Source organism: Danio rerio, chromosome 1 (genome assembly GCF_052040795.2).
Source record: "Danio rerio strain M-AB ecotype USA chromosome 1, GRCz13ab, whole genome shotgun sequence".
NCBI lineage: Eukaryota > Metazoa > Chordata > Actinopteri > Cypriniformes > Danionidae > Danio > Danio rerio.
Window position 1 is genome coordinate 14298337 of NC_141021.1, and position 27652 is coordinate 14325988.

Consider the following 27652-nt stretch of genomic DNA (forward strand, 5'->3'; position numbering starts at 1 on the left):
AGATCAAAATGTGCAAAATAGTCAAAAAAAAAAAAAAAAAAAACAACAACAACGACCCGAACGCTGAAACAGGACACGAGTTCAGGACACGAGGATAGTCCAGCAAAACGCCAATGAGAGTCCTGGTGAAACACAGAGACACCATTAACAAACAATAACGAACTGACAACCAATCAAAAGACTGCCCCTCAGATAAATGTGCAGCTGAAATAAAGCACAACTGATCAGAACAGCTGATCAGCGTTAAGTAATGACCCCACGTGACCACAACATATACACACAACAACAAGACAGGTGGAGAAAAGCAAAACATAACCATGCGACAACAACATAAAACACCACAAAAGGAGCGCACACACCCACACATACAGCTTTGACAATGGTCACCTCAGGTACACCGCATGTGCTTTATTCAGCGTTAAATGCTAATAATGTGAGTTGAAAGCCATTTTAACTGACATGTATTGCCATACTACTGAAAGCAGCAGCAGATAGTTCACCTCAGTTTGAAATTGAACGTTAGACTCAAAACCAACACATATCAGTAATTCAGCATGTGCTTTTAATATTGTTAAAGATGTTTAATATATATTAAGCCATGTCTTGAGTGAGTGCATATTCTGTGCTTCTAAATGGCTGTATTTCAATTTCTGTCGTGTTTCATCTGGAGCATATAGCCAAACTGCTTATCACTGCGTATCTCGTCACATAGCATGTTGTTAGAACACGGGGTTACAATGTTACCTGCTCGCCTAATGTTTTTGCTCATAATATTTGTATTATTTGCTCATTAATAACCACCTTAAGTGGAACTCTGAATCTGCATCTCATTTCATAGGCTGCTACAGTCCACTGGTGGTCGCATTTTGGTTACAGAGGCAGTGGCAGGGTTAAAAAAACAAAACAAAGACACCTGTTCCGGCACATAACTCGCATTTTCAAAGCAGAATATCTGCCTTCAGCATTGTTCACTTAGCATCTGCAAACATATCATGGTTTGTTTATGTTTAAGAAGAGTCAAAAACTTAAACAGAGCACCTTTAAGAAAGCATGCAAATGCTAAACATTTTGGTAACATAGTGGAGTCACTGCACACCACTGCAAGTACACACATTACAATATCGATGCTGAAACTATATCTATTGTGCAGCCCTTCTGTATGCCTACTTTTACTGAAGCCCTTTGAGTATATGAATAATGTGTAAAAACAATACCCAGTAGTGTGAAAAGCATAGCACAGAACTGCTTGCACTATAATGGTGAGAGCCAGCTTCCAGCAATGCCCTCTGGGATCAATAAAGGGCATCCATCCATCAATCTATTTATCTAAATCAGCAATTCATGGATACGGCCATTAAAACATGATATAAATCTGATATCTTATTTAAAGCCACAACCCTGATCCTGGGCCAGATCTAAGGCCATATTTGTACAAACCCCTACAGATAGACATTGTGACAGGCCGGCCTATAAAGATCAGCAGATTATCGCTAGTGATGCTAAGATAGTGGCGGCTGGATGCTGCGGTGGATTATTGAGTGGATTAAATGAATCTGGGAGATTAAGACTAAGATGCTGTAAGTATGTGTGTCTCTGTGTCAGAAGCACTGCGTCTCTCTCATAATCCTGATGTTAAATAGATGCTAGCTGGTTTAGTGTGCTTTAACACGAGCTCATTTACCAGCATTGCAACTAACTGACAAGATTAAACACGGCTAGGCTAAAGATGCTAATGCTATCACTGCCACAGTGTGGTGGATGACCACTTTTTGTTGTTTCTTAAAAGGTAGAATTATGTGACATTAGCCATTGTTTGATCCTGTTTGGGATATTACGATCAAAGAGGAGGAGATAATACCTGGCAGTAGCAGTGGGTGATATGACCAAATTTCTATTTCATGGTGGGAGCCATTTTATTCAAAACGGGTTAAAATAGATAAACGCAATAAGTTCCAAATGTAAAATGACTTTTTTTATACATCATTTGGCCCGTGTTAACAATATTAGGGATTCACATTAGATTTTTGCAGTTATTTTCTAACTCATTTCGGCTTAGCTGATGCCAATATCTTTTCTGATTTGTGTTTTTCAGAAGTGTTCATTTACAGAGACAACAGTTTAGATTTTTATTACCAGGAATAAGTGTTAGCTTCTCACAATAAAGTAAAATCAAACTTGTGATGTTTTGACCCCATTTGATGCTTTGTTAACTAGATAAAACTAACAGCTGAATAAATGTCAATACAATATAATATAATATAATATAATATAATATAATATAATATAATATAATATAATATAATATAATATATTAATTTAGATACTGAATTAAAGTCTGTATGACTAATGTCACAGTCAAAAATGAATAGATTTAACAGATATTCTGACCAATGTATCACACAAGATCTAATTGCCCAAACAATTTGTATTGATTTATTCCAATCACACCCATTTCATCTTGACTTTTTTGATTTGCATGCTGGAATTTATTGATTAATTTGTATTGATTATAAATTAATTCAATTCGTATAGCGTTTTTTTTTTTTAATAATTATTGTTTCAAAGCAGCTTTACAAAAGATACACATTATTGGATTACAATGAAATTTGTAAAAGATAAGGTTATTCGTTACCATGACTTTATTAGTTACTAATAACTTTAACTAGTAACTATTTCCTAAATTAGTGACAGTTAAAGTTATTATAAACAAAGTTAATCTGCAATTCTAGTATATAGGGGATGTCTATGTGTACATGTTCAATAAAGTGTATCTGTGTAATACTGTAAGTGTATTTACGCATACCTGTCAACATTGGGATGTAAAATTAAGGGACAACAGGTTTGGATAGTATTCTTTTTCTTAATATGTGTATATGTCTGTACAAACTTGCACCCAAAACCCAGTGTCCACTTTTGCTTCACCTCCAATCGTTTACAGAATTCGTTTGGGAATCAGCATCTCTTTATTACTATGGAGCACGACTGACCATGTACGCACCGCTACATGAACTGACTGTTTTGTGGGTTGCATAAGAGGAGCAACAGTGCCTGTAATGGAAAGGAAGGGAATCCTGTTTTTATATTTATTTACATTTTTATACTTATTTCAAAGTGTTTTCATGCTTAAATAAAATTAAATCACAGAACAAATTCAAATTTAAGAGCGAGGGGTGCCCCCTGGTGGATCGGCAGTATAGGTTGCTTATAGGGAGGATGGACTCTTAATGTTTATTGCCACCCTTCATAGATTAAAAAAACAGGGAAATATCTTTACAAGATAAGAGCAGGATAGAATTGTAAAATACAGAAGAATCCCAGGAAAAACGGGAAGGTTGACAGGTATGGTATTAAGTGTATGTGTATATGTTTTTCTCAAAGTCTGAAATTGCATATGTATTTTTTTAATTTGATGCACATCTTGGTGTTCCTATTTACCATTTTTTAATGCAATGAGAATGAAAATAGGTGTATGAAAACATAACTAATGATGCATTATTTGTGGTTTCCCTTTTAATCCGTAATTAATAATACCTGTCAATCAACATAATTGTATATGGCCTGGACGATATTAGAATAAGATTAGCAGGTGTTCTATGCTAAATACCAGACTTTTGCAGGAAGATTTTCAATCTGCGCTTCAATAAAAAAATATCCGACAAGTTCATGTAACCCTTACCCATCTACAATAATCGCATGTATTTGCAAATTCATTAAAGATATATTTAACTCGGATCACAGATGGCTTTTTTTTTTTGGTGTGCAGGTTCTTTTCTTAGTTTGTCAGGCTGTTCCCTGTTCGCGTGGTAAGATGAAATTGTCCTTTTTAATCTAAATATCTATGATGCAGGCGGTGGTGAAAATACCTGGGAAAAATTGGATGGAATTCCGCTGCTTCAGATTTCAAAGTGACAGCGTGTATCTTAAGAGGTGTGCCATACATCTTGTGATGTCAGTGACAAAGCGATCTTATGGCCGTCATTATCCTCAAGAGACCAAGCTCTACAAAAAGTATCTCTGCAGAGAACGCAGCCGTGGCACGGTCAACCATCTGTCAAGAAGCAGGATTACCGACGTGTTCTGTGAATGATGAGAAAAACAAAGAGAAACCTTGTGCTAATGGAAATGGCATTCATTTTAAAGTTATTAGCAATGATGGAGCTGGGATAGAAGACACTGATCACAAAGAATGAGGATATCAATACTCTGAGAAGTCAATACGGATTGTTTTCAGTCACACTTCCAGGCTTCTTTAAAAGGAGTGGAAGACAGTGAATACATTTAATAATAAACAAAGGACTAACTTATTTTACAAATATACATTTTACAAAATGCACCACTCACAGATATGTGTGTATGCTTGGGCAATACAATTATAATTATTGCAATTTTTCCTTGATAAAGCGATAACACATTTTCCACTTACTGTATGTTTAATCTCATGTTTATTCTTAAAAGCAGAACTAAATGGTGCTGCCTGTTTTTGCAACATGGACCGTTTAGGTTTTGGTTAGTTACCTGCAGATGGGTCTTTAATGGATCAAGCGAGCAGCTCAATACAGGGTTTCTGCAGGTTTATTCAATTCAAATTTAAGACTTTTTAAGACACTTTTAAGACCATTATGAATAAAATTTCAGACTTATACAGGACTAACCACTAATGATTACTTCTAATAGCCACAAATAAAAATAAATAAATAAATAAATTAAAAAAATGTAATGTAATTATTTCTTGGTGACATAAATAATGTGTCAAAACAAGAAAACTCTGTTTGTATACAATGATTTCCATGTTATATATTGACTTTTGGTCTAAATTGATTAAGTATAATGTATCATGTAAAGTGATATGTAGCCCTGTTATTATCATGAGGAATTGTGTAATTGTTTTTAGTTCTTTCCCTGAGTAGGGAATTTCATTTAAAGAAATTGCTGTAAAACAGTTGAACGGCTGTTGTAAATTGTATCTCTTTGCAATAAAAAAAACATAAATATTAAAAAAGAAGAAAGTTTTTATTGAGATGGATTGTTGGGGATTGGATGGATGTCAGTCCGACTAGGTAGCTTTAATTGAATTTGCGTAATGTATACAGGCTGAGGAAACAATTTTCATACAGTTATCAGTAAAAAAGCATAACATTTCAACATGACAATAAGGTGCTAGCCTATGGTTTTGCCTAGGTTAATGATGATCTAAATGTATGACAGAGTTGGGTGTAAGGCGTTCCACAGTAACGTGTTCCTGTATTCTAATTACATTTTTGGGGAGCACAGTAATGTAACAAAATACGTTTTAAATTTGTGTAATTTGATTAGAGTTACTAAAGTCGATGTAATTACATTACTTACATTACGTTTTTAGGTTTTAGAAGAAAAAAAATCACGTTTTCTGCTGCAATTTCAGTTAATATACATGCACTTTTAAATTGCTGGAGACCGTGAGCTGATATGTTTGCTGTTTAGAGTAACGTTAGCTGCTTCTTCAAGTGGAAATACAAGCATGACTAAAAAAGCATTCTATAACAAAACTTACTCTAATTTTACATCTTTATAAACATCATGTTCTTAAATTCATAATACATATTGTAGCCTAGCCTTACCTCAGATTTGTGAAGAGTCCATCTGCTTGACATGTTCGTCATGGTTTGACATTAAACGAGTAACGTTAGCCTATAGCAATTAGCACTTTGGTCAAGCCATGGGGCGTCATTTCTCTATTCTAGCAGCGGGATTGCAGCTGGGATGCTATTTTATACAACAGTTTAACAAACAAGAAGTTAAACTTACATTTTATACCACACATTGTAATGACTTCTATTTTAACGAGCCGATAGTTCCTGACGAATAATATCAACCTAACTTACTTGCTGTTCACTTCCTGAATGTTCGAATCAGTTAAACGAACAATTCAATGACTCTTAATGGATGAAACAGTGGTAAATGTGGTAATGGTCCTAAATGATTCAGTATGATCAAATAAATGATTCTTTTAAACACAGCCATTTTGTCTCCATCTAATGGAACATACAGGAACTACTGGAACTGGGTGTTCAATAAAAATTGTTAGTTTTAATTCAAATGTTGACTACAGTATATGAGAAAGTGAACTCACAAACTAGCTTTCAAATATATTTAGCACACAGTTGAAATGAAAACAAACAAAAACTACGTACTTGAGGGAAAAATAAAGGATTAAACTATTAATCACTCCCATAAACACTGTAGCCTAGTGAGGCCTGCCTTCATTTGCTGTAGCCTACTCTTTCTCTCCCCTCAGGTAGAGTCCTGGTGACCATTTCTTGACGTTCCCCCTTCATTCTTTATTTCCATCAGTCTCTCAGTTATGCCACCCAGCACCCCTCCAGCTGCGACTGTCAATCCCAAAAATGTCAAGAGGAAAAATGGTCTGACCTTGTGTTTCTTCAAGATCCAAAACATCAATCTGTTTTCAGCCAACACACTAAATAAACATTAATCATCATTAAACTCGGCTAACCTGAGATGTGTGTGTGTGTGTGTGTGTGTGTGTGTGTGTGTGTGTGTGTGTGTGTGTGTGTGTGTGTGTGTGAAAGAGAGAGAGAGAGAGATTGAAAAGAGGTGAAATAGAACATGAAGTTCTTGCTGTCGTAGTGTATATATGTTTGTGGTGACAGACTTCATTGCTGCAGGGGACAAGAGTGAAATCTAAATATATTTGTACCTGACATTTACTTAAAATATCTGCTGCACTCTTTTAACACATATTGTGTGTGTGTGTGTGTGTGTGTGTGTGTGTGTGTGTGTGTGTGTGTGTGTGTGTGCGTGCATGCTTGTGATAAAAATGCAGTAAATAGGAGTTGATTTTTTTATTTTTTTTAGGTTCAGTTCAGTTATTTCTGTAGGCTACATCAAATTAAAATAAATGTAAAAAATATAATTGCCTTTTATACAAAAAAGGGTTGCCTTAGCAACTAGCTAATAAAATATAATCTCAGTTAACTTTTCTTCATTAAAACTAGTTTACATGATTAAATAAAATTTAATTAAAATTGCTTTTGATAGTTCTGGACAGGGGATGGTCAAAAAAGTCTAAATAACAAATAAATAAATTACACACATCACATCAAATATTTATCTTTTGGGATTGTTTGACAGACATAACTTTGATAGGTTCCGTTAATTCTGCAGGCTACATCAAATTAAAATAAGTGTTGCCTTAGTAACTAAAAACACTTTATTTTCAGTTAACGTTTTCTCATTAAAAACTGTTGTTTAAAAGGTTTAATAAAATTCAACTGTTTAATTTATTTACTTTTTGATAGTTACCATCAGGACTGATAATGTTAAGGAAAGTGAACATTTAAGAAAATAACTAAAATATGAATCTTTAATGAATTTTGACAGACTTTTTTTCTCTAAAATGATTTATTTTATTTTTTTGTTTCAGTTACACTTACCGGCCACTTTATTAGGTATTGTCCAACTTCCAGTTAGCAGAAATTTTGAATAAGGCATTCACAAGACAGCAAATGAATGCATTTAGGCATGCAGACATGGTCAAGACGATCTGCTGCAGTTCAAACCGAGTATCAGAATGGGGAAGAAAGGGGATTTTGAACGTGACATGGTTGTTGGTGCCAGAAAGGTTGGTCTGGGTATTTTAGAAACTCCTGATCTACTGGGATTTTCATGCACAACCATCTTTAGGGTTTACAGAGAATGATCTGAAAAAATAAAATATCTATTAAGCAGCAGTTCTGTGGGCGCAAATGGCTTGTTGATGCCAGAGAATGGCCAGACTGGTTCGAGATGATAGAAAGGCAACAGTAACTCAAATAAGCACTCGTTACAATCGAGCAATGCAGAAGAGCATCTCTGAATGCACAACACGTCCAAGCTTGAGGTGGATGGGCTACAGCACCAGACGGGGCACTGGGTGCCACTCCTGTCAGCTAAGAACAGGAAACTGAGGCTACAATTTACACAGGCTCACCAAAATTGCACAACAAAAGATTAGAAAAACGTCTGCGGTGACATTCAGATATAGGGTCAGAATTTGGCGTCAACAACATGAAAGCATGGTTACATCCTCCCTTGTATCAACGGTTCAGGCTCGTGATGGTGGTGTGATAGTTTGGACGATATTTTCTTGGCACAAGTTTTGCCCATTAGTACCAACTGAGCATTGTGTCATCGCCACAGCCTACCTGAGTATTGTTGTTAACCATGTCCATCCCTTTATGACCACAGTGTTCCCATCTTCTGATAACTACTGTACTTCCAGCAGGATAACGTGCCATGAAGCACAAATCATCTCAGACTGGTTTCTTGAACATGACAATGAGTTCACTGTACTCAAATGGCCTCCACAGACACCAGATATCAATCCAAACATTATAAAATAATAATATTTTATGATGTTAAGACAGACATTTGCTATGCATTTGTTAAGTACTGTATTTATTTTTTATGTACTATATATTTTATGCAGAACAGTTAAGTTATGAAAACGTTATCAGTAATATTACAATTTAATCTAACTAAACAAAGAAAAAAAAACTGGTACAGTAGGATAAAAAGTAGGTTATCATGTAGCTGTCATGTGCTGAGCGATCTGTTCATGTCATACAGTGAGTGTAGAGAGGTGTTGTGGGCATTGACAACACTTGTCATGTCGTAACCACATTCACAGATTGAGGAAAAATGAAAAATGACAAAAGCATGAGCATTCATTCTCGAGGGACCGAAGTATGAAGTTTGTATGTTGAAACTGACCAGGCAGTCTCTACTGTACCCTTGAGCCAGGACACAAACAAAATGCATTTTTTATGTTACATGAGTTTCCTGTTTACTTCAAGCAGAAGAATCTAGCATGGTTTCATTCATAGCGCTGGAAAATATTGTTTTCTTTTTCTTTTTTTTTTTTCTTTTCTTTTGAGCATGCTACCATTAACCGGTCAGATGTGGTGAAACATAATTTTTAACAGAAAGAATCCAAAAATATATCAGCAACTGATAACACATACAGTTAAAGTCAAAATTAATAGCCCTTCTGTGATTTTGATTTTCTATTTTCAAGTATATCCTAAATTATGTTTAACATGGCAATTTTTCCACAGTATTTGCTATAATTTTTTTTTAATCTGGAGAAAGTCTAATTTGTTTTATTTCATCTAGAATAAAAGCAGTTAAAAAGAAAAAAATAAAACTATTTAAGGTCAATATAATTAGCATCCTTAAGCATTTTTTATTCGATTGTCTACAGAACAAATCATCTATATACCCGAACTTGCCTAATTATCGTAGTTTTTTAAACCTTTAAATGTCAGTTTAAGCTGAATACTAGTATCTTGAAAAATATCTAGTAAAATATTATGTAATGTCATCATGGTATAGATAAAAGAAATTAGTAATTAGAAATCAATTAAAACTATTGTGTGTTGAAAAAAATCTGCTCTACGTTAACCAGAAATTGGGGAAAAATATTCAATGGGGCTAATAATGGGGTACAGTTGAAGTCAGAATTATTAGCCCCCTTTTGAATTAGTTTTTTTTTTTCCTAAATGATGTTTAACAGAGCAAGGAAATTTTCACAGTATGTCTCGATAATATTTTTTTTTCTTCTGCAGAAAGTCTTATTTGTTTTATTTCGGCTATAAAGTAAAAGCAGTTATTATTTTTTAATATCACCATTTTAAGGACAAAATTATTAGCCCCTTTAAGCTATTTTTTTTCAATAGTCTACAGAACAAACCATCATTATACAATCACTTGCCTAATTACCCTAACCTGCCTAGCTAACTTATTTACCTAGTTAAGTCTTTAAATGTCACTTTAAGTTGTATAAAAGTGTCTTGAAAAATATCTAGTCAAATATGAGTTATTATGGGTTATTAAAACTATTATGTTTGGAAATGTGTTGAAAAAAAAAATCTTCTCACTGTTAAATAGAAATTGAGGGAAAAATTAACGGGGAAAAAAAATCAGGGGGGCTAATAATTCTGACTTTAACTGTACTGTATATGCACACAGACTTTTAATTTCAGCCAGCCTCAATTCTGGTGAATTGTCTTTCCATTATAAAATTGACACGTTTAAGGTCTGATTCCTTAAAAATCAGTGATCTTCACTGCCTGATGGATATACGATGTAAAGTTGGTCTTAGAATGGACAAGAAGCACTGCATTAAACTCCATTTTCTCCCACCATGTTTTTAAAATATGACAGTTTATTTTACTCCAGTATCCTAAAAGGACTTTTTGCGCTAGCCTGCTGACCCTGACTGCGCTAGCGATCTTTGTTCTCTTGAACAACTAAATGAATGCTTAAGTCTGTTTAACTGAATGTATTATAATTACATTACAACACAGACACTGTAAAAGGAAAATAGTCACATTAAGCTTTCACTGGAAGTTTATCATTGGCTGAAAAACACTAGCTGTGCAAAGAGCCCATTCAGGAAGGCTAGTAATTCTGACTTCAAATGTATATTGCAGGCAAAATGGAGAACATGAAACTCCACACAGGAGTGCCAACTGATCTAGCCGGGACTCGAACTAGCAACCTTCTTGCTGTGAAGCGACATTGCTAACCACTAAGCCATCATGCCACCCCACAGCAGCAAACTACTGTTATAAACAGGCCAGTTTGATGAACATACAGCACCATTCCTAAAAATATTTAAATAATGTTCCCTCTGCACTTCAGAAACTGTAGGCTTCTGTGAGGAGTTACTGTGAAATGAAAAAAAGTGAATGAAGCAGGGGGAGCTTATACTTCATTAAATAAAAAAAAACAAATAATTTTACTGAAATGCATAATACATAGAACAGCAGATGCAGCGGTGCAGTAAAACTAATGAAATGAAGTGGCAGGTGTAGATCTGTAGAGTACACAACAGAACGTAGCTTTGAAAGTGGCTCGTAATCAAGACCTCTAATTATCTGCTTTATAATGTGAAATAATACATTTTATATATACTGTCAATATCACTTTATTTAGTTCATTTAGTTTCACCACTGGTGATCCGGTGGCACAGTAGGAAGTGCTGTCGCCTCACAGCAAGAAAGTCACTGATTCGAGCCTCGGCTGGGTCAATTGGCATTTCTGTGTGGAGTTTGCATGTTCTCCCTGTTCGCGTGGTTTTCCTCTGGGTTTCCCCCACAGTCCAAAGACATGCGGTACAGGTGAATTGGGTAAACTAAATTGTCCATAGTGTATGTGTAAATGAGTGTGAATGGATGTTTCCCAGTGATGGGTTGCAGCTGGAAGGGCATCAGCTGCGTAGCAACGTGCTGGATAAGTTGGCGGTACATCAAAACCTTTGCATCTTTATTTTTTACATCACATTAGTTCATTTATTTTCCTTCGTCTTAGTCCCTTACTTATCAGGGGTCGCCACAGCAGAATGAACCGCCAACTATTCCGGCTAATGTTTTAAGCAACAGATTCCCTTCTAAGCTTTTGCTAAGCTAAAAGTACTTCCGCCAGAGCCAGAACTCATTTGAATGGATTAAAAAATAAAAAAACTCAATAGCCTAACTTTGAGTCTTAAAATGAACCTATTAAAAATAATAATAATAAATGGAGTGTTTCTTTAGGGGTCAAAACAACTGACAGCTTTTCTTCCCCTTAACTAGATGAATCAACATAAAATCCAAATCAAAGTCAAAAGATGATAGATGTTAGATTTTATTTCGGTCATCCTCAGAGTTTCAAACTGCTTTGGTAAGCATGATGATAATGCATTGTTCGGTTAATTAAAATGGGAGTAAATGCAAAATCGTGTTCAAACTCTAAGAGGGTCATCAAAGATGAACAGATCTGGTGATGGTTTGAACTTTTCCTGACTTACAGGCCTGACATTCAGCTTCATCAGTCTTCAGTGACTGGCGTTTAACATTATACTGTCCTAATTGGGCCTTCGTGCACCTGGCCAAAGAATGACACTGAATACTGATGATTGGTTTTACAGGATCTCTCCAATACACAGTGCGTAAGGTTTAATTTTCCCAAAATGAGTAGGAAGGAAAAGTTAAGAATACATCCACCTGATAAATGCATCGACAGCCTCTAATTGTTTTATTTTCATCGCAATATTTTTAAATTTCTTTTCTTCATTCAGCCCAGTTGCCAAGAGAGAATTGCAAATAAACGAATGTCTTTCTAATTAGTAAGATAAGAGGCATCAGAAAGACTCTTAACATTTAAAGAGTAATATTTATGAGAGTGACGCACTGCAAATTGACAGTTGAGCCACTAAAATGTAACTAATGAAACAGTAAAAGATTATTAACGACTGCAACGGTTCACTGTGTTCCTGTTAGAAAAACTCATTATGAAAATCACAAACTTATGATTTAGAAAAGTTTCTCACTGTAGCCAAAGTCAAAGAACACCTGAACTGAAGAAATAAATAAGTAAACAAAATCTGTAGTAACAGAGAAGGAGAAATAGAAGCAAACAAAGGGAATGCTGGCGATTAAGTGTAATAAATGGTAAGGCATAGAAGCCAAAGGGGAAAAAAATAAATAAATTAAAAGCTGGAAAGACTGTGGATATAGAAGAAAGAGGGAAAAAGAGAGAGAGAGAGAGAGAGAGAGAGAGAGCGAACTGATCAGGGAGCAGTTCATTAGTGGCATGCACAAGAGTTCTCTGAGAGACATAAGACGATCTGAGGGTGCGAATGAGAAAACGTCCTTCTGACAGAAATGTCAAACGACAGCAAGTCTCCAATGAAAACCACTAACTCGGAAAGGTTTGCAATCAAATGTCACATTGACCTGAAGTCTCAGATTTTTTATTCCTTTTTTTCTATTTAAATAGTGTGCTATTTAAATAGTAGAATAGCATTGACATTTCCGCTGCTCTGTATATTACCGATACAATTCTTTAAGTTAAATTAGGCTGTTTAGAGGTCCTCAGTGTCAAATGGCCAATCAAAAACAAACAAAAAAAAAGATGGACCTTTACTGCTCATGAAAAAAGTTAGGCTATTATTTAGAGCACAAAATGTAAGTTTTTAATAATAAAAGATTACTAGGTACACTCTCAGCAGTACATTTTCAAAAGATACATATTAGTACCCAAAGAGTCTAAAATAGTACCTCAAAGGTGCTTATTAGTACCCAACTGTACCTAAAATGTACCTTTGAGGTACCATTAAGGACCCTTCAGGTACAAATAAGTACCTTTTGAAAAGGTTCTGGCCCAGTGACAGCTCCTGTACCTTTATTTCTGAGAGTGCACACTGTAAAATATCTGCAAATTAGCAGTTTTCTGTACTTTGTGATTTATGATTTTATTTTATTTTTTCCCCATTTGTTTATGCTTTTGAACTGCATTAGGGGACCTTAATCTTTCTTTCAAAAAAACTTTTAACCTTGAAAAGTTTAAAAAAAGTTACTTTTATCAACATTTTTAATAGTTGAAAGCGACAAATTGTCTGTGTTGGTGTTGTATATCATGGTACCAAAAACTGTGTAATAAACGCTTATTTTACAGACTTATTTATCTATGTAATATTATACATTATATTATGTTAAACTACTAAAATGTCAATAAAAGTCAGTGTGTTAAGCTGTAGAGAATTTTCAACATGAAAAGCCGCCAGAGCAGAGATCAAGGTCTTATAATTATTAAATAAAATAAAATAAAACAAAATAGAATGAATGACCAAACAAACAAACAAACAAATTAATTAATTAATTAATTTATTTATTAATTTATTTATTTATTAGATAATTAGTTAGTTAGTTATGTTTTGGATTTCCCTGTACCTAATAAGCAGTGGAGGACTAATTAAAACAATGGAGGACTTTGTTGCTCCCTCCAAATATAGCCCATGCAAACTTCTGTTTAGAGGACTGCTCTTGATGACTGAAACTTATTTAGGCCTGAGGGCCAACTCCTTTAATACTGCTTATCTACTTGAAATCCGCACTCATACATTAATGCACAACTGCATACCGCGCAAATATTGACACACCAAAGGGCTTTCATTAAAGCATTAAAACCTAGCGAGATTTGATGCAGCGTTTGTTGATGCTGAAAGAAAACGGCTGAGGGCTGAAAGCATTTTGTTATCTCCCCTTCAATTTTTCATCAGATGGAATTTTGACGTATAGCAAAGAAAAATATGTTCCAGCAGCAACATTACTCTTTAAAAGATGAAACCCCATTTAATAGATACAAATGAATGCAGGGATCAGCTATAATGAGAAGAGAGTGGGAAAAACAGCATTTAAAGGGGGCATATTACGTTCCTTTTCATAAGAAGTAAAATAAATTTCCGCGTCCCTGCAGAATTTAACAAGCTCAACAAGTTTAGCTCAAAATAACCCACAGATCATTGATCATAATTTAGCAAATTTGTCTGTGAGTAAAAAGATGCTATTTTCGTGTGTGTCCCTTTAAATGTAAATGAGCTATTTATATAGTGTGCTATACTGATACGTGTGCTGCTCTGTACAGTGTGTTGCTGATAAAATGTTTTAAAGTTATTATATACTGGTCAGAGGTCATCAATGTCTAATGGCGGAGATTTACAGTTCATTAAAAAAGTTAGCCTATTATTTTGAGCAAAAAAAAAAACCTCTTTTTGTTATGTTGAAAGATTGTGAGTTAAGGGGTTAAATCTTGGGAGCTGTTTTGTGATGTTTGTGCTTGTAAATGTAAACGATCTGCTGCACCTCCCACCAGCAAAAATTAAATAAAGAAAGAAAGAAAGACATTGTAATGTGTCCTAAATTTCGTGTGTGTCCCTTTAAATGTAAATGAGCTGCTACTTCATAAAGTAGGGCGGGGCCAGTAAACACTATTCTGATGCTCCAAACAATGCCCTCTCCCCTAAAAACAAACAAAAAAGAAAATAAATTGTATTGTGTTTCAATTTTCATGTGTGTCGCTTTAAATGTAAATAAGCTACTGCTTTATAAAAGAGGGCGGGGCCATTACATGCTATGCTGATGCTCCAAACACCACTCAGCTCAATGGATTACAGCCTTACATGTTCAAATCACATTCATGGACAATTATGGAGAGTTTACAGGACATTTATGGTTCATCGAAGCATACATGTCTGTAGTTGCTGTGAAATAAATGATTGAACTTGTTGACTATGTTACTGCTCTGTTGACTTTTGAAACTAAAGATTACACTATTGGTACAATTATCTTATCTTTAGAGAAAATGTCAGAAAAGTCTCCTGACTCGACAGTGTGTAATGAGTGTATGTTTATCAAGTACACTGGTCAAAGTCATGGCCTCGCTGAATACAGTCTAAGACACTGTAAGCCATGTTAACAAGACTATACAGAGTGAAAAACTAGAAACATTCTCAAAATAAAAAGTGAATTACTTGTTTCAGATACGAAGTTGAAGCACGAAGCGCTGCTTTTGACTCATGCTTCAAAAACATTGTAAAAAATACAAATTTTATGTGTATATACTATTTTGTAACATTATTCAGTACATTACCTTTAAACGTCAACCACAGTGTCCTCAACTGATTCAGATGTCAGGAATCTGTGGAGACTTTTGGTTAGTATGTCAAACAGCATAACAATATATATATATATATATATATATATATATATATATATATATATATATATATATATATATATATATATATATATATATATATATATATATATATATATATATATATATATATATATATATATATATATATATATATATATATATATATAAAACATATATGAACAATATGATATATGAACATATATATATTGCCGCAGGTGTAAATGTGCGGATGAAGGAATGAATGAACCTTAATCAAAATAAAAATACCAAAATACTGGGTTGCCCCTTTTCAACATTTTTGAGGGTTGACAGATGCACCAGAAACTCAATTACATTATAGTACTTAAACACCAAAAAAATCTAATTTAAAAATGTCCCTTTTATGTCCACTTGGATGGAAAAAAAAATAAAAAATAAATAAATAAATAAAATAAGTATAAAACAAACCAATTTATAAATAAATAAATACAAATGATTGAATATGAATGGATGACTATAAATGAATGAATACAAATAAATGAATATGGATAAATGAATGAATATAAATTAATGAATGGATGCATGAATATATATATATATATATATATATATATATATATATATATATATATATATATATATATATATATATGAACAAACAAATGAATGAATAAATAAATAAACACGATTGAAAAAATACCAATGAATATAAATGAATGAATGAATGCCAATGAATGAATGAATAAATAAACATGTATGAACACATGAATGAATACAAAAGAAAATTAATGAATGAATGAAGGAATGAATATATACAAGGAACAAATGAATGAATAAATGAACACAATTGAAATAAAATAAATGAATATGAATGAATGAATGAATGAATTCATCAATGAATACAAATGAAAAAATTCATGAATGATTGAATAAATGAATATGAATAAAAGAATGAATACGGATGATAATGAATGATTGAGTAAATGAATGAATGAATGAATGAATGAATGAATGAATGAATGAATGAATGAATAAATTAATATATAGGAGTGAACAAATAAATGACTAAACCAAATGACTAAACTAAATGAACACGATTTATTGAATATTTATGAATAAGAATGAATAAGGACCAATAAAATGAATGAATATGAATGAATACATAAATGAATACAAATGAAAACGAATGAATGCATGAATTATTGAATAAATGAATATGAATAAATAAATGAATACGGATGAATGAATGAATGAATGAATGAATACAAATAAAAACAACTGAATACATGAATGAATGGACGAATAAATGAATGAATGAATTAATAATATTATAGTATAATTAAATATTAATGATAATATAAATGAGAAAAAAGACAACCAGCAGATGATTTACATACCTTACCAAACAAATCTTAGAGATGGAGTTTAAAAGGTCATAAATTAACACTATATTTTAGCCTGTGCTTTTGGTTGAGTGTTTTTTTTTTTCTTTTCTCCATTTGAGTTGTTTGATGATTAACCAACTCATCACATGAATAAATCATATCAAAGTAACATTTAAATCATCCAAAGCTCCACTAAAAGACTAAAAAGGTCTCCCATCGGAGTTCCCATCTCTTAAGCATTCAGACACAGAGGGAGATTTTCAGTGATTACAGACATTAAGGATGTTAGTATTACCAAGCGAACTAGGTCAGGAAGCTTTCTGTGTCTAATGTATGCCTATGTCTTCCATATTTGTACTTCAAAAAAAGAGAAAAAAATCTGCCTTTTTATAAAATACATGAAGTGCTATTTTCAAATTCAGGTCAGCACTGGGTTGAAAGTATATAAATAATATGTTTAAAAGCATGTGTGTTACAAATTGTTCTTAACATGTAACATGTAACATGTAACGTAAACATAAATACAAAGGCACAACATGTTTATTCAAACATCACAGAAAGAAAGAAAGAAAGAAAGAAAGAAAGAAAGAAAGAAAGAAAGAAAGAAAGAAAGAAAGAAAGAAAGAAGGAAAGAAAGAAAGAAAAATATAGATAAATTAATACCATCAGAAATGGGCAGAGTATCAGAACCAGGATAAAATTTGATGTCATGAACTTTTATTTATTTTTTTTTAAATACATTTGAACCCAATTCACAACTTTGCTGCAATTGTAAAGTGGTCTCAAAATATTATTATATGAATTATCATCAATTCATTTTATTTACAATAGCAGTGAAAGTAATATAAGCTAATAAATGTATAATGCATGCTTTACTACATATTTATAACATACTTTTTAAAATATTTCATAAAATATTTTTTCTCTGTACAACAACAAATCAATTGTTGATTTGACCATTGTTTTGAGTGCCGTAGGTGGAAAAAAATAAATAAATAAAACAAACATCAATTAAATAAAAAAAATTATATATATATATATATATATATATATATATATATATATATATATATATATATATATATATATATATATATATATGTATATATACATATACATATATTCAGTTATTTCAATCTTCCTTTCATTGGCATAAGTTCCGTACTGATTATAAAATGTTGCTTCTTACCTATAAAGCTTTAAATAATCTAGCTCCTGTTTATCAACCTTCTGTTCTGCAATAATACAATCGGCTCTTTAACATCTCAAAACTCATGGCTTCTGGTTGTTCCCAAAATAGCAAAGTCCACTAAAAGAGGTCAATCCTTCTCATATATGACTCCTAAACTTTGCAGCCTCTGCAAAGCAGCCTCTGGTATATTAAAGCGAGAACAGCAGGCTCAAATGGCACTCGCAACAGAAATCTGAGATCTCAAAAAACATACAGAGCAGCCTCTAGTGGATTCGCAAAAATTGCTAAAAAAAAAAAAATTAATAAAAATAAATAAAAATCTAGCTCCTTGGACAGATTTGGCCATCTTTAAAAATCTATATAGTGGTACATTTACATTTTTAGAGCGTACTACTGCTGCTTCTACTACTACTACTACTACTACTAATAATAATAATAATAACAATAATAAAGATAATAATAACAATAACGACAACAACAACAATAACAATATATAATAAAATAAATTATTATTAATATTATTATTATTTGTATTATTATTATTATTATTAGTAGTAGTAGTTGTCGTCATAGTAGGAGTAGTAGTAGTAGCAGTAGTATTACCATCACCATACTAGAATCATAGACTAAACAAATCTAATTCAATACAGGTGTGCTAAAGAAAACATCAAGACACTTTCACTAGACTAACCTAGCTAGTCGTGATACCACTTTAAGTACAATTTGTTAGTGTGAGAAACAGGGAACAGGCAGTGTATTGTGTGTCTTATTTACCAGTGTAAATTGCATTGTGAATGTCCACCAAACATGCTGTCTCAGCTTTCCAGCAGAAGCAGAGAGTGAACAGGTGCAGGTCAACAGAAACAACCTCACTCATATCCAACCCCTTTTATTCCTTCTTCTTTCCATGCAGACTCACTGGATGCGACCCATATTCTTGCATCTCTTGAATATTTTTTGTTTTATTCTCTCTTTTTCTCTTTCTCTTGAATATAAAACATGAACTGTTCAGGTGTATGCTAGCCACACTGTAACACTGGATTAATATTTAACAACACACTAGTTTATCGACCATCACAGACACACACACACACATGTAGACAAAGGTGAAAACGTCAAATGTGAGCATCCACAACATGAATCGTAACCATAAGTAAATGTAGACATCAGCAAATGAAATCACTCATTTAATTTTCATTCGATAACTGTGGATGCATTTTAATAGCTGTTCATGCATTTAATTGCACGACACAAAGACTTTTGGTATCAAAAAGATCCGCTTAACAAGCATCATTATCTTTGTTGTCATGCTCGTGATTGCATTTCTGAATCTTGATTGTTATTGAGTGTGTTCATTAGCTTGTTTAGTAACAAGGGTTTAACAAATATAATTCTGTGTGTGTGTTTGGGTGTGTGCATGTGTGTGCGAGAGAGAGAGAGCTTCCCCATATCTATGTGGAGTGCGTTTGATTATATAGGGTCATGAAACACCAAAACACATTTTTTGAGCTGACAGTCATGTATGTGTCCCATGCTGCTAAAAACACTATCAGGACATGATATTACACTAAAAAGTGAAAATTGGTAGTTTTTGCGTTATTTCGAGCAAATTCGTACTTCCAGTTTGAAACAAATTTTTGACGCAGCGTCACTGCCATGAGATCTTAGCGTGTATTCCAGCGTGTAGACTGGACGTCTGAACCTGGGAGTGCCTTATTACGTCTCCGAGTGTGCTGCATTCATTCATGAGTGAGACTTGGTTCAAACCAATCAGTGTGCTTTATTGTGTATGCAGTGCAACCTTATTAATATGCATGATAGCTTTGAAGACTATTTTTACCTGTTACACTGTTCAGACGGCAGAGAGACGCCATGTTGTGTTGCCAAAACAAGCGTGCAGTGCTGCTTTTAAAATTTGCTGCAGTGAAGGTTTTTGTTTTTGTTTTCTCTCTATGAGAGCGCAGCTGAACTCACGTGTGGATTGCAGTGCACGCGACACGCAACAACAATTCGTGTCTAAGGAACATTGTTTACCCAAGAGCTTTTCTCATCTGGAAATGGTGAGATCCGGATTTGCTGCTTGTCTCCTTTTAATAAAGACCCGGCTCCAGTTGGTGTTGATTGTCCTGTCTCTACAGATTTGGTGAGTGAGCGACCAGTGGTCTTTGTTTGTTTATTCAGATGGCAAAGTTAGTTCGTATCGTCAGCAGTACTCTCTCAGTGTCACCATAATCAAACTTACTGTCGTGTAGGATTTTCGCAGCATTTTGTGACAGGAATAACACTCACGGCTACCTACTGTGTGCATCTAAGTTTCAGAGAAATGCGGAGGGTTTTTTTTCTCTCATTCGCCATGCAGTAACAAACCTTACATGAAAAATACAAGCTTAAAGCAGTTCCTCGAATCAAAAATCTCGTTTGTCACGAGGGGCATGAATGAAATTCCTGAATGAAAGAGCCAAACTGCAGTTAAAGTCCACCATTTAATCATTTGTCAAATAATTAGATTACTGATGTCCATGTAAACACAGTCACTGTCTTTCTCCCCTGTGTGTGTGTGTGTGTTTGTTTTGCCTCTGTGAAAATCAGCGGGTACCCAAACCGACACTCCCATTTTTATGCAATTTTTTACAGACCCTCCCTCTTTTGCTCCTCTGACACTCCCCCTTAAACAGAGCTGGACACGCCCACTTTCCTGACATTTTTCAAAGTAGAGGTGTGAAAAAACCCTGCTGAAACAGGGGGGTTTCATGGCCCTTTAAAACACTTGTACACACATGCACAAACACACACAGAGACACATTTGTTGTTGTTGCAGTGCAACTGAAATTGTAAAATAAAAATGAAACAAGGGATTCAATTTGGGTTCAAATGAACAAAAATACCACACAAATTAAAATATGGGGGGAAACGATTATCTGCAGAACTGATTAACAGACCTTTATGATTAACTTTGCCTCAAGATGCTTTGTTTTTTTTGTTTTTTGCAGAGCACACCATTACAACCAATAACATGTTCCTGTTGAGCTTATGAATTCAACAGTCAATCAGAGGCGTTTTAATTAGTCATTACTGAAAATACCATTGTTTTGAGTGCTCTCTGTGAAACAAGAGAGTAAACACTAACTGATTAAATAAAATATATGTATACACTTAGTTTTGTATTGATTACAAAATATTGCATCTTTGGTGGTTCATTCCACCAGGGTCCGGAGTGGGACTCCTTTTCAGCCCTGGAGTTTCAAGCCTTAGACCAGCCCACCTCAGTTCACGACTAACTATATTAACATAAGGTCATTTCTAATTCAGTTTCTAATGACACTATCACAACTTTTTCAAGGAAACAGCTGCTTTACAACTTCAAATGTTTTTCATAAATATGAGAACATTAAAGGGAAGCATTCCACTTTAAAACATCACAATGTCCTTTCCTGCAATATCTGAATATATATTCTGTGCAAAATTCTTTATAGATATCCAGTCCTATGTAACGGTAGTCACTCAAAAAATATAAATAAAATATGTACACCTACATAAGTAACCAAAACAGTATTGTATGTCTTAACACAAAAAATAAATAAATAAATAAAAATTATATATATATATATATATATATATATATATATATATATATATATATATATATATATATATATATATATATATATATATATATATATATATATTTATTACTTAAGGGAGGTTCAGACTCGGGTCGGGCGCGGCGGGGTAACGCAACGTGCTGACTACTGGACCACAATGGCGCTGTTATGCTGCTGCACTTGGAATAAAAAAGAAGTATCCTTATTAACTAAGTCACCTGCAAGACTCTTAACCACAGTAAAACTTTCTATTGATGGCTTAATCTTTTTCTCCCATTTTTAGATTTCTGATCAAGTTATGTCAGATTTGATAATGTATTAAATCATCTGATTTTCATTGAGCAGGTGTATTATTCATTAATATTAATTATTCGAATTTTTGTATTCTCTAAGGTGTCGCTGTCATCATTAACCTTCAGGGTGCATTTTGCTCACGGGTCTGCGAGAAAATAAATAAAAAGAGTGGAGCTGCGGCAAAATAATGAATAAAAAGAGTGCAGCTATGGTCAAATAAACAAATAAATGAAAAAAGTGTGACTGTTGAGAGTGCAAGCAGCTGGCGACACTGGTCCTCGTGGTCAAAAACGGACCGGCCCATTGGGAATTCTCCCGGTCCTCCCGATTAGCCAATCCGGGCCTGCATTCTACTGTGGCGACCCCAAATTAATAGAGGCACTATGCCAAAAACAAAATTAATGAATGAATATTGCTTCTTACCTTACCTTAGAGAAACTTGTTCATGCTTTTATCAGCAGCAGGGTGGATTACTGTAATGGAGTCCTCATTGGTCTTCCTAAAAAGACAGTCAGACAGTTGCAGCTCATCCAGAACGCTGCAGCCAGAATTCTAACCAGAACCAGGAAATCAGAGCACATCACACCTGTCCTCAGGTCTTTACACTGGCTGCCAGTTACATTCAGAATAGATTTTAAAGTATTATTACTGGTCTATAAATCACTAAATGGCCTAGGACCTAAATACATCACAGATATGCTCACTCAATACAAACCTAACAGATCACTCAGATCTTTAGGATCATATAAACTAGAAGTTCCAAGAGTTCAGTCAAAGCAGGGTGAATCGGCTTTTAGCCACTACGCCCCTCACTGCTGGAATCAGCTTCCAGAAATGATCAGATGTGCTCCAACATTAGGCACATTCAAATCAAGACTGAAAACACATCTGTTTAGCTGTGCCTTTACTGAATGAGCACTGTGCTGCGTCCGACAGATTGCACTATCATGTTTTTCTCTTCTTCTTCATTCTTTTATATCACATTTTACCTGTTTTTATGTTTTGTTTTGTTTTTATGCATTTTTATTATTTGTTTTTATTTTTATTTTACTTGTTTCTTTTATTCTTGTTTATGTAAAGCACTTTGAAATGCCATTGTGTATGAAATGTGCTATATAAATAAACTTGCCTTGCCTTGCCTTGCCTTACCTTTAAGGCTTGAAATGTTCTTGTTAAAATCCAACCCGCTCTTTAAGATCTCAAAAGGCTTCTGGTAGAACCAAAAATAGCAAAGTTCACTAAAGGAGGTTGAGTATTCTCATATATGGCTCCTAAACTGTAGAATAGCCTTCTTGATAATGTCCGAGGCTCAGACACACTCTCTCTGCTCAAAACTAGATTAAAGACTTATCTTTTAGTAAAGCATATCCAGAATGCATTACATAACTGTAGGATGCGTGAGTGTGCTCTATTCAGGTAAGTGGGCTTGAAAAACCATCAGTAGGACATACTTTTCCTGTCTTAATGCACTAGGCATTTTGTTGGAAATACATCTATGTTTTATATGTTAGTTTCTATGTTTCTCTGTGTAGCACATCTCTTAGCAGATTTTTTAACAAAATAAGCAAATAACAATACATTTCTTTTTAAATAGTCAAAGTTGTAATATTTTAAGCTGATTAGTAATGTATTTCCATGGTATTTATTTAAAAACTGTTTTACTAAAAAAGTCTGACTTTGTTATCGCCCTTTACATACATATATTTACTACTACATTAAAGTACTCAATATGCAAACACACATCACCAGCAAAACATTTAGTCAACATACAGTATTTCCCAACCCAGGCTCAATCTAAAAAATGTAGCCCTATATAAAATTCGGAAGAGCTCCAAATATGTCCATGGAGGTAAATATTTTTGTAGATTTGTATTCACAAATCCACCAGAAGCCGATGTATATGCTTTTTCAGATCTCAAATTTATCTTGTGAGTGCCATTTACTCCTGCTTTTCTCATGTAAATCCACCAAAGGCTGCTGTCAACAGACTGACTGACTGACTGACTGACTGATCGACTGACCGCCCCCTTAGTTCTCTAAACCCAACCAACAGTGATTTCAAAAGCAATCTAGAAAAAGAAAAGCCCTTAACTGATTTTTACCACATTTTGAGATTTTACCACATTCTCACCCTGTTCTCTATTTTATTTTTAGGCTTTTGTTTTTTGTATAACCTGCTTTCTGTAACCGTTCTTTGACAGACATAAACCCCGTCGCAGTCAACTCCTCTCTGTGTCTCAAGTCCGCTGACATACGTAGCGAGCCACTGGACAAACTGGTAACAGTGGGAAAGCCATCTATACGAAGGTATGCGGTCAGCTGGTAAGCGTGAAAAGGAATGACGTCAAACCTCCCCGTGTCGTTTGTTTTAAAGACGAAATGCAGCCATTCGTACTTCTGGCTACATAATTTGCGCTCTCCAAAAATGTATATAGGGCTACACTTTTTCAGAATGAGCCAATGTGGGTATTTTCAAGTCTTTTATCCACATTATTTTTAGGAGCAGTGCAGACATTTGTACACTGAGTGTGTCTGGCTTCTGCTGTCATTTTCTTACAGCTATTTATAGCTGTGCAAAACAAAACAGCTTGGTTTGTTATTTGATATGGCAAATTCTATCAAGCATCTTATTTATAAACACACTAGTTTGTAGTGCAAATTGTTTTGCAGTTTAAATGTTGTATGGAATATGTTTATGGTCAAATAAAAATGAAATAAATACAAAACAATTAAAAATATATACATTTAACACATTTTTAAACATGGGTTCAACACAATTGGCTTGTGTTGGGACAACATGAAGGAATCAAGTTAGCTTATTAGTTTTTACAAACTTAAGTTGATAGAACAAAACAATTTAGTTGTGCTGTTTCAGCTCATTTTAAATAAGTAGTTTGAACAAATAACAACCATCATTTTTTTGAGTGTAGCTTTATTAACGAATTCATAATAACTCATTTATTTTGCCTTTGCCATGATGACGGTGAATGGGTTTCATTCATTTTCTTTTCGGCTTGTTGGGTCGCCACAGCGGAATGAATGGCCAACTTATCCACAATATGTTTTATGCAGCGGATGCAACCCAACACTGAAAACACCCAAACACACTCTTTCACACACATACACAACGGCCAATTTAGCTTATTCAATTCACCTATAACGCATATCTTTGGACTGTGAGGGGAACTGGAGCACCCGGGGGAAACCCACGCAAACACGGCAGAACATGCAAAACTCCACACAGAAATGCCAACTGACCCAGTCAGGGCTCGAATCAGCGACCTTCTTGCTGTGAGAAGATCGTGCTACCCACTGCGCCACCGTGACGCCAGGTGAATGATATGTTACTAGTTATGTTGCACGATACCAGTATTCAGCTTAAAGTGCAATTTAAAGGCTTAACTAGCTTACTGGGGTTTAGGTTAACTAGTTATGTTAGGTTATTTAGGTTATTGCATGACCTTAGTTTGCTGTCGACAATCGATAAAAGAAAGAGTGCGGGGTCGGGAATATAGTTAAGACAGGTTCTGTCCCTCACAGTCACCACAATCACCCCAACCACAGTCTGAACCTGAATTCTGATTAGCCCCGCACCGGCACGATCTCCACTGAGCTTCGTTTACATTCTGCTATCCTTTACAATAAACTGTTATGATAGGACATCCCTGGTCCAGTCTCCTTTTGTGACAATTGACCCTAAAACAGTCTAAAAAAAATTAAAACTCCTTTTATTTCAACTAAGCTAATGACATAAGACTTTCTACAGAAGAAACAAAATGTATATGTAATAATACTGTGTTTTCCCAGAGATGGGTTGCGGCTGGAAGGGCATCCGCTGTGTAAAAACTTGCAGGATAAGTTGGCGGTTCATTCCGCTGTAGCGACCCCGGATTAATAAAGGGACTAAGCATAAAAATGAATGAATGAATGAATGAATGAATAATACTGTGCAAAGTCATTAGGTCACCTGAGAAATATTTGAATTAATAATAATAATAATAATAATAATAATAATGATAAAGAACACTAGGAGGTCTAATACTTTTGATTTCAACTGTACATGTAAGTCAGTATCAATGTATTGATTTAAACAGTTTTAATACGCCATTTTAAAAAATAAAAATAATTAGAAGTATTACAAAGTAAACACAATTTGCTATGATCAAATATTCCAAATATAAACCTGCATTAAAATGTGTTTCCAAGCTAATTTAGTTAGACGTTGTCATAGTATCACAAAGTTTTACAATATACAAAGACAGAGTATCCATGCAATTTATAACTGCGTATATTTAGCACATATGCTGCATATATTTGCAACTCCATAAAGATTCCATACATGAGTCAGAATGGAGATGTCTCTTGCTTTTCATCAAACATCCAATCAGTGCTCATTACAGCCTTTTGAAGAATGTGCTCAGTGGCCCTAATGAGGCCTCAAACACACACACACACACACACACACACACACACACACACACACACACACACACACACACACACACACACACACACACACACACACACACACACACACACACACACGGATAAATAGAGACCTTTACTGCAGTTACACTTCACAAACCTAGACAAACTAATATATACAAAAATTATACAAATAATACATGTGTGTATGAATAATAAGTGAAGGACAGAAGCATTAACCAGAGAGGAAAAAAAGCTCATTATTAATGTTAAGAATAATTAGATTGCTAGCAGTTAGCTTCTTCTAAGTTTGTAAAGTGTGTTTATTTAATGTTTCTTTCTTTCTTTTAGTGAACCTGGTGGCGTTTGGCTGAAAGAGCAGGAACAGGAAATAGTGCAGATGGTGCTGACTGACTCTGGCACTGCGGAGAGCAATCATGCTGATCAGAGCTAGTGGCAAAAACACCGGTCACACACACACGCACGCGCACACACACAGGGGGTCACAAACAATGCTGAGACCAACACAATCCTGATGTTCCCAATAGTTGTTTTAGAAGTGCAATTATGAAACTTTGCCCCCTAGTGGCGAAAATTGGAAATCTCTGCAAACAGGATCTGTGATTGTGGCACAGGTTTCTAACATTTGCAGATGTGTTTGACTGCTCAACAAAATAAAGACTGCATTCCACTTGTGTACTTTCAGCGTGATCGAGATTAATGCAACTAAGCAAAATTGTTTGGCAAAACCACCTAAATTGTGAACTGGAGTTTGCTGAGTTTGCTTTTGGGGTAAAATAAATAAATAAATAATAATAATAATAATAAATAAAATAATAAATAAAATTAAATAATAAAAAAAAAAAATAATAATAATAACAAATAAAATAAAGTAAAAAAAAAAATTCTCACATACAGAATAAAAAAATGATTGGTAATCTATAAAAATATATGTATAAAAAAGCATTTTAAATGAAACATTATTGAAATAATAATAAATGTTTATTGAGAATGACATAATAAAATGATTTATTAATTAAAATAATAAAATATAAACTGTAACAATGGTATTTATTATTTATTTATAAATAAATAAACACTATAATTGAATAAGTAAATTAATAATAATAATAATAATAATAATAATAATAATAATAATAATAATAATTATAATAATTCATAAAATAAAATAATAAAAATATTTAATATTAATAATAACATTACTAACAATAATCATATAATAATAATAGTTA

At 34.0% G+C, this 27652-nt stretch overlaps 1 protein-coding gene across 12 annotated transcripts in view; it reads right to left on the reverse strand.

Moving 5' to 3' along the window:
• The window catches only part of LOC141384915 (uncharacterized), a 547599-nt gene that overhangs the window by 312521 nt on the left and 207426 nt on the right, over positions 1-27652 (reverse strand). For 5 of the 12 annotated variants that reach the window (XR_015476338.1, XR_015476322.1, XR_015476328.1 and 2 more), the window contains exons 1-3: positions 5862-5898; positions 5598-5742; positions 3864-4077 (exon numbers count right to left, since the gene is read on the reverse strand). The exons of 1 other annotated variant lie outside the window; for it this stretch is intronic. The gene's annotated coding sequence lies outside the window, so the exon portion shown is untranslated. Of the gene's footprint in view, positions 1-3863; positions 4078-5597; positions 5899-27652 lie in introns of those variants that run through there. 6 more of the 12 variants (XR_015476321.1, XR_015476320.1, XR_015476319.1 and 3 more) reach the window with 2 other exon arrangements.